Source organism: Varanus komodoensis, unplaced genomic scaffold (genome assembly GCF_004798865.1).
Source record: "Varanus komodoensis strain SLA01 unplaced genomic scaffold, ASM479886v1 scaffold10, whole genome shotgun sequence".
Lineage (NCBI taxonomy): Eukaryota > Metazoa > Chordata > Lepidosauria > Squamata > Varanidae > Varanus > Varanus komodoensis.
In genome coordinates, this window is record NW_025335269.1 from 8,616,637 (window position 1) to 8,633,499 (window position 16,863).

At 40.9% G+C, this 16,863-nt stretch overlaps 1 protein-coding gene across 5 annotated transcripts in view; it reads left to right on the top strand.

Annotated features, from left to right (window-relative positions):
• The window catches only part of EZH2 (enhancer of zeste 2 polycomb repressive complex 2 subunit), a 116,864-nt gene that overhangs the window by 32,640 nt on the left and 67,361 nt on the right, over positions 1-16,863 (top strand). For 2 of the 5 annotated variants that reach the window (XM_044453915.1, XM_044453925.1), the window contains exon 1: positions 2,179-2,341. The exons of 1 other annotated variant lie outside the window; for it this stretch is intronic. The gene's annotated coding sequence lies outside the window, so the exon portion shown is untranslated. Of the gene's footprint in view, positions 1-2,177; positions 2,342-16,863 lie in introns of those variants that run through there. 2 more of the 5 variants (XM_044453898.1, XM_044453934.1) reach the window with 2 other exon arrangements.

Consider the following 16,863-nt stretch of genomic DNA (forward strand, 5'->3'; position numbering starts at 1 on the left):
GGACTAATTTAAACATTGATTTTGAAACAAAACATTCCCACTGCATTTCCATCAGTGTTATTTTTGTAAGATATTCCCATCCTGCAGATTTTTCCTAAAATGCATTCCAACATTTCTGAAGAGTTGGAAGTAGCCATACAATTGTGTTTAACTATATATGCATTTTAGGGACCTAAAATAATTCATTTAAAAATTGAATAAAAGCAAAACAGGTTAGTTCAACCTTTCCTGTGGCCATGTCATACCCACTAATGTGGATAGAGCATAGGGGGATTTATTGTAGACGCAAAGAAAGCATTATATTTTGTTCCCATTCTAAATTATGGGGGAGAAATTAATGGCAATTCTTATAGTTCCACTGTAAGAAAAGTAATTGGCCAGTACTAGGAGCTACCTGTATGAAAGCACCCCTTGACTGCAATGACAAGAAAACTTTAGGTACATGTGTACAGCAGTTCATGCAATTTGCCTAATTTTTGTTGAACCATCTACCTCCAATATTAATTCATTACATTTCTATACTGCCTAATAATTCACTCTGCGTGATTCAGAACAATTACAAAATACAACATAAGAAACATTATAAAAGTTTAAAACCGCAGTATAAAATGTAAGTTAAACAAGTCAAATCTATCAGCAATGCAAAGATAATACAGGAACAGATTTAAAACAAACTGACAAAATGAAATGTCTGGGAAAATAGGAAGTTATTTATGCTGCACAGGAAAGAGCACAATGTTGGCAGTGAGGGACATGCAAACATCACAAATGACCATCTTCACGCATGTTATTTCCTAGCTGGAAGGAAAGCAGAAATTGAGCAAGTCCTACTGATTACCAAGGAAATTGAAGATCTACACATTCTTCCATGAAAATTAATGGTCTGTATTCAATATTGGTCCCACTTGGAGTAGACCCATTGAAATGAAACGAATGGAAATAAACTTACACTAACATTGGTTAGACCCCAGAGGGACTATTTAAATTTGGCTGGAAAGTCTCCGTAAGAATAAATGCGGGTAGGGACCTATTGCTTTTTTCTTTTTCCATACTGCACCATGTCTATAAATCTGTAGCAATTCCCCTCATAAATCTTTCCATTTGGGATGATGTACAATAAGAACACTGTGCAGCAGGGCTTAATTCATGTGGTTGATACAGTTGCAGTTTAACTGTCTACAGCGGGACCGTAACCGATTGTAAACTCCTTAAGGCATGGATGTCTTTTTTGCTAATGTTAGCTGTGTTACACGTTCTGTAGATGGCGTTGACTCAGTAACAAAAAACAAAACAGCAAGCCTGAAGATTTAAGGAATTTCTATCGACATTCAGACGTAAACATTTGCGTAGAGGCTGGATGTGAGATCCTTAGGGCTGCCAGGGACCTTGACTTGTATTCGAAAAATAAAGATGGTAAGTCCGGTCCTCAGCAGCACAGGTAGGCGCACCGAAGCCCCTCGAAGTCGAAAAGCCGTGAAGCCGCAGAACTCCGCAAAGAACCGAACCGTTAAATCTCAGGCTTTGCCTTTCCTTATCAAAGGTGGGCGGCGACTAGTCAGACTTAAGCAAGCAACAGGCGACGGCGGGAGCCGGGCGCAGAGCCCTGCTTGGGGGCGCCTGTGTATGAGACCGAGCGAGCTCTGTATTTCTTCTCGCGCGCGCGCGCGCGCAAAGCCGCACACAGCTGTTAGAACCGTTAACGGCTCCCGCCTTGAAACTGAGAGGGCGGGCGCCCGACCTGAGTCCAGGCGCGCGCTACACAGACAGGACTAACTTTAATTCTCCCTCTCTCTTGCCCTTAGTTAAGAGCATGAGAGAATTTTCATGCTTCTTCCACCCACTCGCAAGGTGCAAACTTGAAGGGAATGGGGCAGTTAAAGGTGAGCAATAGAGAAAAGACGTTTTAAAAGGGATGAGGAGGAAACTCCCTCCCTCTTCTAACCAGCGCGAGAACAAAGAACTTCCCTCTCTCTCTTTCTCTCTCTCTCCTCTTTCCCGCCCCGCACGTGGGGGGCGAAGCCGACACCCCACCCCTTGCTAGCTCCTGGCACCACCTCCTTCCACCATTGATTGGTGGAAACCGAGCCCCGCCGGGCGGAGAGGGGGGCAGCCCGTCCAATCCGGACGACGGCAGGTTCTCTCCAATGAGAGCGGTGGCCATTGGGCCGCCGCCGGGTTTGGCGCTCTGTTGTCCGGAGCTGAGGACGAGGAGAAGAAGAAGAGGGAGACGGGTGAAGTGAGACCGGCGTGCCGGCGGACGGCGAGTGAAAGGCAGCGCAGTGGGCGGGAAGCGACCGGAGAAAAGGAGCTGGACGGGCGTCGGCGCTGCCTAGGGAAAGGGGTGAGCGGACGGGTAGGGACACGAAGAGAAAGAGGGAGACACACCCGCTCAGGGCTCTTTGTCGCGCTTGGGGGCGGGGGATGGGGTGCACGCAACTCAGGGTGGGGGCTGTCTATGGGGTAAGGGGGGCGTGGCTTTTTATGAAGGACAGTATGGAGGCGGGGTCTCTGGGTGCCCCTCCCCCAACGATTATCGAGGGACGTATTGGAACGGGTTAATACTGTATATGAGACGGGGTGAAGACGAGACTGAGGAAAGGACAGGTGGGGAGGGAAGCTCGATAGAGAAAGTGTGAATGATGTGTTGATGGTTAGATGAGCGTGAATGGGGAAAGTGAGGTTAGAGAGGAAATGCAAGTGAGTCGGTGGGAAAAGAAACCTGCCCCTATGGGAAACAGGAGTTGCAGAAAGGCCGATGATACTATAAGAGAAGCATGTGATTTTCTTCTTTGTTCAGCACCTGGTGCACCTTTAGGTTCTCTATATACAGTACTTCGGATTTCACAGGCTAATATATGTCTAGGAAGGCAGAATAGTAACTGGCCATCAAGTTTGATACTTGTTAAATGGGTTTGAGATGGAAAATGAGTGCACACCTGTCAGGATGGGACTAAATACATTGCTGATCACTGGGATGTGAGCGATTGTAAGAGGGCTTTCAAAGGGACACTAGAAGATTCAGCATTTTGAGAGGTAGTGACAGCTGAAAGAACATACACAGTGTGAATCATTCTTTGCTTAAATTGCTGCTGTCCAGCCTTTCAGTGTAGCTTTCCCTGTGAAAAAGCTCATAGATCTCCTGACTACACAATGGAGTGGCTGAACAGGCTGCTGGTGAAGAGTTGAGAACCCATTGGTAAAGACAGGGAAAGAACAGAGATGGGATGCATTCCTGTCCTTCACTGCTGGTTTCCTGCAAAACCCTTTTCACCAGATTCTACATTGGGATGCAAGAAGCATCTGAAAGCGACAATACCTTGCAAGCGAGAATTCAAAATTATTAATTGGCACACAGCAGAAGTTTCATTTGTTGGTAACAAAGGAAAAAAGCCCTCCCAAGGGAGGTTCTTTAGTGAGGAGGGGCTTAAGTCTTTTGAATCCTACTTTGTTTCCTACTTTTCCAGAATTGGAGCATGTGATGGGAGATAAGTTGCTAGTGAGGAGGTTTTTATATTCATATCCTAGATGAGGACTTGATATTGTGTTTTCCAGAATGTCTATGAAAAGCACAAATATCAAGCCTGCAATCCAAACGCTTATTTGGAAGCAAGTCTGGGCCTCAGTTGAACTTAAAGGGGCTTATTTCTGAATCTAATCCTGTTGATATAAGTGAAATATCATCATTGACTTAGATCAAAATACTTGTAAACTTTTGTAGCCAGTGGCAGTGATAGTTCATCCCAAATATTATTGTATATTGCAGTTTTTAACCCATCTTGGAACCTTAGAAGAAGCCATTGGCTGCAGGTGATTTGGAAGCCATCCCTTCTACCCCCTATTATATTATTCCTTAGCATTAGGTATAGTCATGGGAAAAAAACATTTTCCAACTCTTTCAGCCCCATCAGTTCACCCTATTCTCTTGATTTGTATTGGGATTTTTGTTTTAAATGAGATGTGTAGAAGATAATAATCAACATTTATTAGCATTAAATCAGAATAAAATTGGTGTTTCTTTAAATGATAATAATGTTTGCATATTTCTGCAACTTAGCATACAAAAGGGATATATACCTGGCTTTATGCAAGTATTTGTAGTAGAAAATGAAAAGCAGCCACCCATTCCCCCTCATATCCAGTTATTATGAGAAGAAATTGTATTTATAACATATATTTAGAGATAAAAATCTTGTGTTTGACCAAAGAACAAGTGCTTCCTTTATTGAACATTGTCAAATTCTGATCCTTTTGTGCATTGCTTTTCCCTTCTCCCTTTGCAGTACACTTATCCTACTGAAAAGTGTATTGTAGCTTTATATTGACTAGTGTCCCAAACTTGTTAAACAGGACTGCACAATTTCTGACGCAACAGTTGAATGTAGTATACCTGTGATGTTTTGTGGCCAACTGGTACTTGATCTCAATCTGCTGCTTTGACAGTCCCAGGCAAGCAGCAAAATGATTTATTGAGCCCATGTGGGTTCTGTCTGTGGCTAATGAACTGCAGTTTGGGTTTGGTGGTCACAAATTATGCAGATCTGTTGTAAAACTAAGAAGAGTGATTACAATACAGAGAGTACCCAAATTACAAACATCTGGGTTACAAACTAATGAGCAAACTCAAAAGTTCTGCCTCATCTTTGAGTTGCAAGTGGGTGCCTGCAGGCACTGAGCACCAGCTAACAAGAGGAGGATGGGAAGGAAGGAAGGAGAGAAAGCAGTACTTGTGAGCAGTGAAATCAGAACCAGAAAGTGACTCCAGTGGTAACCCCCCCCCACCCTGCAGCATGATCAAACCCTTATTACAGCACCAGGTGCATACTTTCTAACACCAATCCCATCATCATCCAGTTAATGTTAGGCTTAATGGTAGCTCACGAAATGTTAAACTTTAATGTTTTTACTGTTTTTTCTATCTAAACTGATTTAAGAACTGTATTGTATACCTGCACACATGCATATAGATTTTGTCTGTTCAATACCTGTTTATTACTACTTTATAATTATCATAATGCTGTATTGTATTTAAGATGTTTTCGTGTATATAGAAGTGTTTCTTAGGTGTTTTTTATGCTTTTTATATACGTGATTCAACTTACATACAAATTCGACTTAAAGATGTTCTTAGGAACAGAACTCATCTATAACCTGGGGACTGCCTGTAATTCTACATCACAGTTTGTAGCACAGGCAAACATTTCTACAATATACCTTTTAGTTTGAGCTGGAAGGAGAATTGCATGTGACATCTTGATGTTTGTCCTATAACATTGAGTCCTCAAACTACGGCCTGCCGTGCCCATTTATCCAGCCTGCCTCAGAGATTTTGGACTTGCTTAGAGAAAATGATCTCCGAGCAAGTCCAAAAGCTCTGAGCTGGTGCAGGCATTCTCTGACAGTGAGCTGGCGCACGAGCCTAATTGTAAAAGTTCAACTGCGCATGCACCGGCTCCTCCCCCCCCCCCAATTGCATGCATATACAGAGTGGGAATATGGAGCGGGAAACCAAAGAGAAGAGGGTGGAAGAGAGAGAGAGAGAGACAAAGATGCTAGAAAAGGATTGAAGGTAAGAAAATTACCTTATAACTTTCAAAAACTATTTTTAAGTATGTGGGCCACGTTCCTGGGGGTGTGGGAGCCTTGCCCTACTATGGGCAAACCGCCACTGCCGTCGAGTGGCTGCTCCCAGGCTCAGTGAGGTGGCTGTGGCTTGCAGCGGAGGTGCGGGAGCCACACCTTTCAATGGGCAAGCTGCCACCACTGTTGAGCAGTGGCTGTGGCTTGCCCACTGAAAGGTGCAGGAACCATACCCTTCAATGGGTGAACCGCCATCGAGCGTCTGCCCCTGGGCTTGGCGAGGTGGCCGCGGCCTCCCCATTGAAAGGCACAGGAGCTGTGCCCTTCATTGGGCAAGCCACCACCGCCATTGAGTGGCTGCCCCTGGGCTTGGTGAGGTGTCTGCCCCCGAGCTTGGCGAGGTGGCTGCGGCCTTCCCATTGAAAAGCGCGGGAGCTGCGCCCTTCAGTGGGCAAGCCACCACCGCCATTGAGCGGCTGCCCCCAGGCTCGGTGAGGCAGCTGCAGCTTACCCAGAGAAGGCTCTTCCTCACCTCCACTTGGGCTTCTGCTGCAGTCTGAGGGAGCAGAGCAAACAATTTTTAAAATTTTTAATTTTAATTAATTTTGATTTTTTTTATGTGCAGTGTGCATAGGAATTCGATCATATCTTTTTCAAACTGTAGTCCGGCCCCCCAACAGTTTGAGGGACAGTGAACTAGCCCCCTGTTTAAAGAGTTTGAGGACCCCTGTCTTATAATGATCACAGTGCTATTGACTCAAGTCTTTGTGTACGTTTTGGGATGTAACTTTCAATATTCAACTAAATATTTAAGAATCTTGATGTACTAGTAGAATTTCCTTTTTTTAATCCTAAAGAAGCCATTATTACAGGCATGGAAAGTGAATGTCCATGAGGTACACAGTTTGGTATGCAAGGTGACTGAGTAACAAAACCTCTAGAAGTCATGCACAGTTTTAATTTATGTTCCATAATATTAAACTACCATGTTTGGTGGTAGCATTTCAATTTACGTAAAAAAGTCCTTTGTTACACTTAAAAATGGATAGTAGTATCTGCTTCTCTTGAAGCAGATAGTGGCAGCATATGGCAAAGTGGCGGGGCTCAGAAAACAACAGAATTGCTATTGGATAAATTAGTTTTGAGGGTGGGGAAAGAGAAGCAGGAACTCAGTGACAAAAGAAAGAGGCAAGAACAGGAAGTTAGGTATCAAGCACAATTTGCAAAATCCGAGCTTATCTTTTGAAAGCAGCAATATAGCTTATAGAATGTGGGCAATTCTTTTCCCTAAGCAGCAGTATAGAATGTGGGCAATTCTTTTCCCAAAAACAGCAGACTTTTTTTTATCTTAAAGACTAACAATTCCTTATGACATGAGCTTTTGTGTATTGTATTCCACTTTGTGATTGGGTGGCATGGCTGGTGGAGAACAAGTAAACAATGAAGTCAGAGAGAATGAAATGAAATGCTGAAAGTATAGACAGAATATATAATTACCTTAATGGTGACTTTTCACTAAACAGCTGTTGGGTGATAGTCAGACAGTCCTATTTAGTATGGCTGCCTGTAACTCTCTGAACTTGGAGAATTACAGGAATCCTATTGAGGACAGAAGGAGTGTAAAAGTGAACATTGCCTCTGCTCTTCACCCTGAAAAGGATTATTTGGCCAGTTTCGACCATCTAAATCTTGTGCCTGCTTACAAGAAATGCAGGCTGAAGTGCTACATAGATCATTGGTTCCCAGTGTACTCTTACTCCTTCCCATCCCTCTTGGAATGCCCCTCCAGCACTGGCTCTAAGATTGGTCTTCCAGCCTCAGAGATGCAGCTGGAGCAGTTCTTTCTGTGCTGTCCATAAAAATAGAGGAAGGGTGTTCTGAATTTGGAATCCTAGCTCCAAATTCAGAGCAGATTTCTGAGGTTAGAACTGGGGTGCCAAATTTTCCTTCAGCTGTCTGCTCTTTGTCTAGTGGCCATAGTACCATGCCCTTAAATATTTACCACCCTGGAAATTATTGTTTTCAAAGTGATTATTTGTACAGTGTTACTAATATTTTAACCTTACATTTTGTTATGCTTATTTTGAACAGTTATTACTTGCTTAAAGAGTTTTTTCAAAACTTGGTTTTTCTTGAAGCAGATCTTCATAGAATACAGTATCACTAGATAATTGAGTTATTGGAATATTTGCTGCCCCTGGTTTTGTTTAATGCTTTAATTATAATTTTGCCTGGGCACTTTAGTGTGCTGCTGTCTCTCAACATTTGGAGCTAAGTTTACCTGTGTCAATTGCATTGCTCACAAACTGAGCATCATTCCACTACAGTGGAAGTGAAAAGAAAGTGTGCTTGGCTGTATACTGAACACTGGATTTGTTAGATCTGAAAGGAACATGTGGAAAATGAATATTTTGTGTTTCAGTATGTGGTAGATCGCTATCTCCTTAATTTGAAGACCTAAGAAGTATATTTAATCAGTCTCGTACCCAATAGGCCAAACATATTAATAAAGGAGCTGGGTTTCAAAAAAATCAAGAATGTAACATTAGTCTAAATTCTTCTAATTACGAGTTTCTTGTTATATTAGAATTGTTAAATCCTGACCATTTATGTGATTCAAACTAATTCCGGCAGTGATCCTGTTCTAATTTTCTAAGAAAAAAAATGACTAGCTCTGGGCTGTGAGGCTGCAGTACTAAACACACTTCCTGTATTAAGTGTACATTTACTTGAAAGTAAGTTCTGTAGAACAAAATGGGACTGACCTTTGGGCAAACAGACACAGGCTTATGCTGTAACCATTCTAAGAAGCAAGGTCCCTTGAACTTTTGAGTAAACCTGGTTAGGATCACGGATTGGATGGCAGCTAGCCTAAGCAAACTGTTAAGAGAAATGAGGTTCAGATATCAGACAATTCAAACGTCTTATGAAATTATTCAGAGCTGAACACTTAATCATTGCATGGGTTAGAGTATGTGCAATTAAAAAACCCACTTTAACTACATAAATGTTTGGAATTTCATCTTGATAAAAGTATATAAAATGCAAGCAGTGCTTTAAAGCATGGCTTCTGGATAAATCAGCTGAATTGCAAAGTATAAGATTTAGCTTTTGGTTGTGAATGACTGCAGGATTCTTGTATTAAATGTTAGGGAGTTATTTTGTAAATTCCTCTATTTACCCTAGAGTGAGTTTATGTTTGTTCCATAATTGTTGAGCATGATAGAAAATTTCATGAACAGATGTTTGGCTAAGGATGCATTTTGCTATCCTTTTGCCCTGTATCTGATATGCAGCTCTGAATTCACTTTGCCATTTTTAGAATACGTTTCTATATATACTTTAAATATATTGCTGAAGTTTAATCAACCTCCAGTGTGCTTTATTTTTATTCCATTAGTTTACATTGTAATGATACTTTGTAACACAGTGAATAAGTGTACATGTAGTTGTATTTGACTGCCCAATCCTAAGCACGTATTGGGAAATACTGAATTCTGAAAAGTGAGCACTCACAATATGAATGTTTTGTATTCATAGAGTCTTATTTTGAATGACCCCCTGATCTTTTTTCTTTTCTAATTCAGCCCACCTTCTCACAAACCTGTTTTGGTAAGTGGTGATCATGGTGGGAAGGCACTGGGGCAGCCTAGGCCTCAGGATCGAGCATAAGCAGCATGTGCAGCAGCATCCATGCACTAACACAAGGAAGCATAAGAAGCTGCTACTCAGTCATGCCCAGGCTCAAGTCTACAGTTGCTGTGAAAAAACAATTGATGCTCAATCCTGAGGCCTAGGTTTTCCCAATGCCTTTCCTGCCTTCAATGATTGAGAGACATAGCATTCATTATCAGCCTCCTAACACATGACAGTTCCTGTAGATTGTCGTATTGACTCAACTAGTGATATTAATGCAATTATTCCAACTGGCGATAGAAAGGATAATGCAAGATATCCCACTTTAGTCCCCCATTCCTTAATCATACATCTGCAAGGGAAAATGTGGTAAAAAGATATTGTGGTGGCCATATTATATTTTTCACTTTATAAACTTTCCTTTGTCCAACATCCTTCCAAGGTGCCAAAATGGCTGTAAGACCTTAGTTTCTATTAAAAAATCATGATATCTTTTTTCTTTTATTACCTAGGCATGCCTAATCAAACTTCAAAAACTTTCTCAGAGCTGCAAAACTTGTGTGAAAGGCAGCATTTATGCTATTAATTAGATATAGAATGTGATACCATGGAGATTAGTAGTTGGAATTCTGAAATGTCTGCTGTAAGCAGGTTATATTACAAACAGTGTTACCAGCATCTCACAATTTGATTATTTATTTTTAGTGAGTGAATTTGCGACCTTTGAGAAATCTAGCCACTCAATGCAAACTGCACTGAGACTTATTGAAAGCTAAAGAGAAAAGCAGTGTGTTAGATATTCTACAATTCTACGGAGGAGGATAGATGTGATGAACCAAACCTCCCAAACCTTTACATTTTTCTAGAAATATTTTTGAACAAAGAATATGGCCAGCCAAACCCACAATTTTATCTCTATATGTTCCAGCTTCATCTCCTCTTCTACCTTAACATACTATACAAAAGAAGTACTGTAGGAATCCTTTACTTTTGAGTATGCATGACTAAGTCCTGCCATAGTATGGATTGGTCAGTTTGAATTTCCCACCCTCAGAACTGCCCAATCCTATAGAAAATCCTTTAGTTCTTTGAAATTGTCCTTGATCCTTTCATGGGTATCAAAGAGGCAACATCAGCCTTGCTATGCCTGGAAGTCCCACATAGGGTCTTATCTTCTGCAGCTAGTTTGAAATCCACACTAACCAACAGGGACTCCTGTGTATGCTCAATCAAAATGAGATAATTCCTGTACCCAAGTTTATAAGCTAAATGCATGATAGAAAAAGAAAAATGGATAAGGAGAAAAGTGAGGAAAAAAACCCTTGTATCAGCTCTTAAAGTTAAATACTTCTCATCAGAATCATCAGGAATGAAACATTTTTGGGAGAGAAGACAAATAGTGAATGGTTCTTTCTTCCCCTCAGCTGCAGTTTGATCAGCATTTCAGTGGATTTCATCTAAGGAATGTCTGAAGTTGGGGATTGCCACCATTCACTTGAGTGAAAAGGAAATTTTGGTCCCCAAAGGGAGTAATATTTGTACAATCAAGGTTGAGCAAATAGGTCATAGAACATCCTATTTGAAGCATACTTGCTTTGTCTTCAGGTTTCAACAACTGAAAGCCATCAGACAATGGTGATGAGGAATTTCTATAGCTGTGTATAAAAGATGTAAGCAGTTTTATCTGTGGAACGCTTTGCAAACAAATCATAGCAAGAACAATGTTACTTTGAGAGGAAACCTGTGAAAGATCCCTCACCACTTGGAAAAAATCTGTAGAAAGCTTTCACAGATGTGATGGTAAAGTAGTTACACTTTGTTATTACAAGGTGGGGTTTAGCCTTGCTTTCCCTATGTGGTTCCCACTAGATGTTTTAGGCTGCAACTCCAAACATCTCTCACTTTATTATGCTGGCTGGGGCTGATGGGAACTGTGATCCAAAACATCTGAAGAGTATAGTGTTGTGGAAGCCCAAAGTCAGTCATGTTCATTAAGACACCATTTACTTGTGTTCAATCTGTCTTGCCTAATTCCAGTCACTCACAAATATTTAAAATATTTCAGGACCTCTTTTATCAAATGTACTAGCCTAATTGTGTCCCACCATCCTTGGATAGCCCCTATCACTGTGACTTCCCTTTTGAGATTCTCATATCGCATACCTGAAATAGCAAACATGCACAAAGCACAGCCTACATATGGCCCTTCATTTGCTCCCAGCGTGGCTTGAAAAACCTGCGACATCCCATGTGCTTTCCTTCTGCAGCCCAGCTGCTCCAGTGCCAGCCTTTTCCCCAGGCTCTGTCTTCTTTCCTGGATGGGGGAAAACCTGTACCTTCAATTAAGGAATAAAAGCTTTCTCCTCCATTGGAAACTGAAGCTGAGAGTTAAGAGCTTTTGCCTGCAAAGGAGAAAACATAGGGCCTGTGGTAGAAGATGCTGAGTGATTCAGCCCTCCATAGTTCTGAGTAAGCAGAGGCTTGCCCTACTTATGCCTTAGTAGATGGGAAGAGGCTTGGTATTTTTGGATACTATTAAAACGTGCTGCTGACTGATTAAATTTTCCTTTTTAGGAGGAAAGGATTGTCCACCCTAGTAGTATCTGTGCATACATGCAGTATATGCATGTACAATCTCTAGTTCCTTAGCAGGTACTGAGTGTAGCCCTCAGAGCAGAAAAGGTTGTGCACCCTTGGTCTGAAGTGTGTGAGAAAAGTGCTTTTTCAAGAAATTTCTAGGAGAGGCATCTAACTGTAGACACAGAGTTATAAATTGATTGTCTGATCAAGAGTTCCTGTCTTGGGTCTGTTAGTAATTGTATGTACAAGAGTAGATACTGCTGTTACAGATCCATAAAGGCTTGAGTTTGGGTTGTCAGCTTGCCAGTTATACCTTGGCTTGTAAACTTAATCCATTCCAGGACTCTGGTCGTGACCCAAATTGGTCATGAGCCAAGTTAAATTTCTCCATAAGGTTCAAGGTAAATAAGGTTAATCCATTCTATAACTATTTTTTATCAGAAAAATGTGAAGCAAAGTGACAAAGAACAAAGATCGCGGCCATCTCCCCCCTGCCCCGAGCACAAGCGCAGCCATCTCCCTGGCCCCTCAGCACAACCACGATCATGCCCATCATCCTGGCGCACTGGGGGGGGGAGACGGTTGCGAACGAGGGCGCGCGCGGGGGGGGGGAGATGGGCACAATCGTGCTGAGGGGGAGATGACCGAGAGCACAGTTGCTCTCGTGCAGGAAAGCTGGGCACAATCATGGGTGCGCTCCTGCAGGAAAAACGGGCGCGATCTCGGACATCTTCCCCCTGCCCCCAGCATGATCATGGCCATCTCCCCACTCAGAGGGGGGAGATGGCCACAATCGCAGTCACCGCCTAATGCGACCTGAGTTATAACTTTTATGAAATGTTGTTCACGAACCTGATTTGGTTGTGAACTGAGGTGTTTGTGAGCCAAGGTACCACTGTAGTTAGTAGATCTGGTACACTGCTTCTGTATCTGGGTGGGACATAATGGGGAACATACTACCAATGCATCTGAAATATTGGTGTGAAATTGTATGCAGCTTTATCATAAGCTGCTGGAACTTCCAATAATGGGAAGAGTCTTCAGTAAGGGGTGAAATACCAAAGGGGCTACTGGGAGAAAACCTATACAGTACACACTAAAGTAGCCTCCTCACATTAAGATAAAAATAACAGGGACTTTTCATTCTCATATTTCCAGTATATCTTGCCTTGTTCATTTGAGCAGATTAAAGAAAGCTCAAAGCAGCTGAGACATCAGATATCAAGACAAAATGGACTACTATTTCAACAGGTTTTTGGCAATGACAACCAACAGTGTTGGTTAACCAAAAGATTCACATGACTGAAAACTTTGTGTACCTTATTATAGGGCACACAGTCATTTTCTGGCATACATTCTGTTGTTAACAATAAGTTGTGGCTGGACACTGAAACAATAATATTGAATAAAAGTTAAGGAAATGGCATGGTGTCTCTTTGCATAAGTGTAGTTTGGGAATCTACAGCACATAATTAGGACAATTATTGACCAACATGCCCATGTTATCAGAACTGTGATGACCAATCTCATTTGCAAGAAATACATAACACTTGAATTTTTTTTATAAGTGAGTCATTATTATAGTTCTGTGCTACCCAGTCTTTGGAGTGATTAAAAAGGCAATACAAATACAACAGAAATATAATATAAAATTGAAAATACTAATAAAATCATAAAAGCACAATACAAAATGTAAATGCCAAATTTAAAAACAAATGTTAAAAAGTTACAACAGTTTATATAAATTAAATCACAAGACCTATTAAGCAGTTGACAAAATCCCCCAATATAAAATAAAACTTTTGTAGAGGACAGTTTTAACTTGGTGCTGAATAAATATTAAAGTTGGTGCCAAGCAGGCCTTAGTGAGGAATCTGTGTTATAGCTGGGGCGTGGGGGGGGGGGCACCACTGAAAAGGCCCTTGCTGCCACCAGCCAAGCCTCCCTTCAAGATGGTAGCTAAAGGCAGGCCCCAGAACTTGATTCACAGCACCCAGATAGATTGCAGCTGGGAGAAGCATTCTGTCAAGTACTGCAGTCCCAAACCATGTAGGGCTTTATTGGTTAAAACTAGCAACCTGAATTGGGCTTGGAGGCATACAGGCAGCCCACGTGAATAGCCAGAATTGGTGTTATGTTTGTACAGTGGTACCTTGGCTCATGAACACCTCAGTTCATGACCAAATCAGGTCACAAACAGAAATTTTAGAAAAATTTTGCCTCAGGTCACGAACTCTGCATCGGGTGACGATCGCGATTGTGCCTGTCTTTCCTGCACGGTGCAATTGTGGTCGTGCTGGTGGGGGGTGATGGCCACAATTGTGCTGGTGGGGGGGGGGAGATGGCTGCAATCACAGACATGCTCATGAAGGGAAGACGGCTGTGATAGCGGTCATGGTGGTGGGGGGCTGGATGGCCGGGATCTTAGTTGTTCTTTGTCACTTTGTTTGAAATTTTTGTGATAAAAATGGTTACAGAATGGATTAACCATATTTACATTGAACTTTATGGGGAAATTTGATTTGGGTGACAACCAATTTGGGTCGCGACCAGAGTCGTAGAATGGGTTAAGTTTGTGAGTCAAGGTACCACAGTACATGGTGATTCACTGTATGTACTTCTGTTAAAATAATAGAGCTCATTTACTTTAATTAGTAAATGTTTGTTTCATTTACAGTAACCAAAGCTTTCTGGATGATTTACAGCAGCTCATAAAACAAGACAGTACAATAAATCAGTTTTTATTGATATATTGGGAAGAGACTATATTTCCTATGTGGTTTCAGAATTATGAAGAGTCCTCATTCTACAACCCATTTCCAAAAAAAATGTTACAATTGATACCAGAAGTAGCCTTTATCTTATTATTTTCCATGAAGAATTATGCACATAGATTTGCTAGGGGATTGTTTTTAGTAGAATATTTTGTCTATTTAAATATTTAAAATGAAATATTTAAAATGAAAAGTAGAAGTAACATTTGCTAACATGCAAGCTATGTATTTTGCTTGAAAGTCCTACTTCTTAATATTCTTAATTTTAATAACTATGGTGAAAGAATTTTGAAAAACCCTTGTACAGTGACTCTCAACATGTTAGCAGAAAAATGACATTTATGTGTAGAACGAGATTATATGATTTGTTCATGAAAGATAATTTATCAAATTCTATTTATCTTTGCATCTTAGTCTAGATGTCATTCTTTCTTGCTGTATAGGGGCCAAACTTTAAAATTATTTCTGGACCTCTTCCTGTTTAGCAAAACCAAAACAGTTCTATTTTGTTCATAGTAGCGGGGAAGATTGCAGTCTAATTGAATATGTGGATGGTCCATCTTCCATAAGAGCAATTTTTGTTGAACATGCACATTATGAAAAAAGCAGGTCTCTTCCAAATCCCATAGAGAAAAATGTGGATGCATAGCGCTGTCCTAGGTATAGTCATACCAGCTTCTTTTGATTTGGTTTGTTCTGGTATATATTGGTGGCTTGTTTTCCTTCAGTAGTTTTGTGCTCTGCCTGTGGGGCTTTATTGCTCAAATTGGTATTTCACTTAAAAGGCACTGAACTGTTCATTGCACTCACAGTGATCTTTGGATAAATCACTTGTTCTTCCTTCTGTCCTAGCTGTTCCTGAAGGATTTAACTTCTTTTTTTAACCAGGTTGTATACATGTTTAACAGTTTCAGATGATATTTTCAAAATTTGTATTCCTTCTTTTTTAACCACGCATGCACCTGTATTGTAGAAATTACCAGCCACATTCCCCAAGATTGTAAAAGATCGTGTAACCTTAAAGAAATACTGAATACATAATATATTTACTGCCTTTATTTTGCCTTCTTGTTTTTTATGTTCTACTTCATGGTTTCTGTGCATCACACATATACCTGCACATTTCCTCTATTTGAGAAGATTCTTCAAGCTAAACCTAGAATTTTTGGCAGGAGCCTTGCCCCTTCCCTCTTAGTATATATAGGTGGGGCTCCCACCCTTTGTCAGTTCGCTTTCTACTGCCAGTTTGCAGTGCCTTGGGTTTCTTCCTAGCTTTGACTTTTATGTCAGATCTTAATTTTCAGATTTCTATACCTTTTTCTACCTCTTTATGTTTTTTGTACCCTTATTCCAACTTGTCCTTCCCTGTAATTCCTTCTGCCCCAGCAAGTGTACCTTTGGCATCATATTTTCCTCACCCAAGATGAAAGTTTAAGAAGGCAAAATGGGACATATTTCCTGAAAACCTAGACAAGTGCTTGGTCTGGATCCCTTCTAAGAATTTTGAGAGACTTATAGGCGCATTTATATGTGCAACAAGAACAGCCATTCCTAGAGGGTATCACAAGCAGTATCTTCTGGGCTGGAATGATAGCTTTGAAAATCCGTACAAGGAATTTTTAAAAAATGGAGATCATGAAATAGCAGATGACTTGCTATATAGTTTAGATGCAGTCAGATGTGAGAAATGGATAAGAGACTGTTGAATCACTTAATTTTAAAATGTCTAGTAGAGAAGCATGGCCATTATTACAAAAATTAGACAGAAGTGAGAAGAAAATAAACAATAAGCCACATATTCCAGCCAGCATTGAGGGCACCAAGGAACAAAGCTCATACAAGACAAATTAGACATAAACTCAGTACTCTCAAAATGGCTTGTACTGAACAATCCGAATATTCATGCCCCTATTCCACCTTTGAAATTATAAATGCACTAAAGGACAGAAAATCTGGCAAGGCACCTGGTTATGATGGCATACATCCTGAATTCTTTTTGCATTGTGGAAATTATGTGAAAAGATGACTGGCAGACTTTTCCTGGATATCATGGAAACAGGTATAATACTGTATAAGATGAAGCAATCAGAATCATTGCAATACATAAACTGGGGAAAACAAATGATTCACCAAAGAACTATCACCCATTTGCCCTGCTGAGTACTGTTTATTAGCTTCTCTAAAGACAATAGAATTAGTCAGAAGATCTTCAGATAATTCCAGTGGAACAAGCCAGATTTTGGCCTGCTCGAAGTTGCACTGATCAAGTACTTTCATTGACAACTTAAATAGAAGG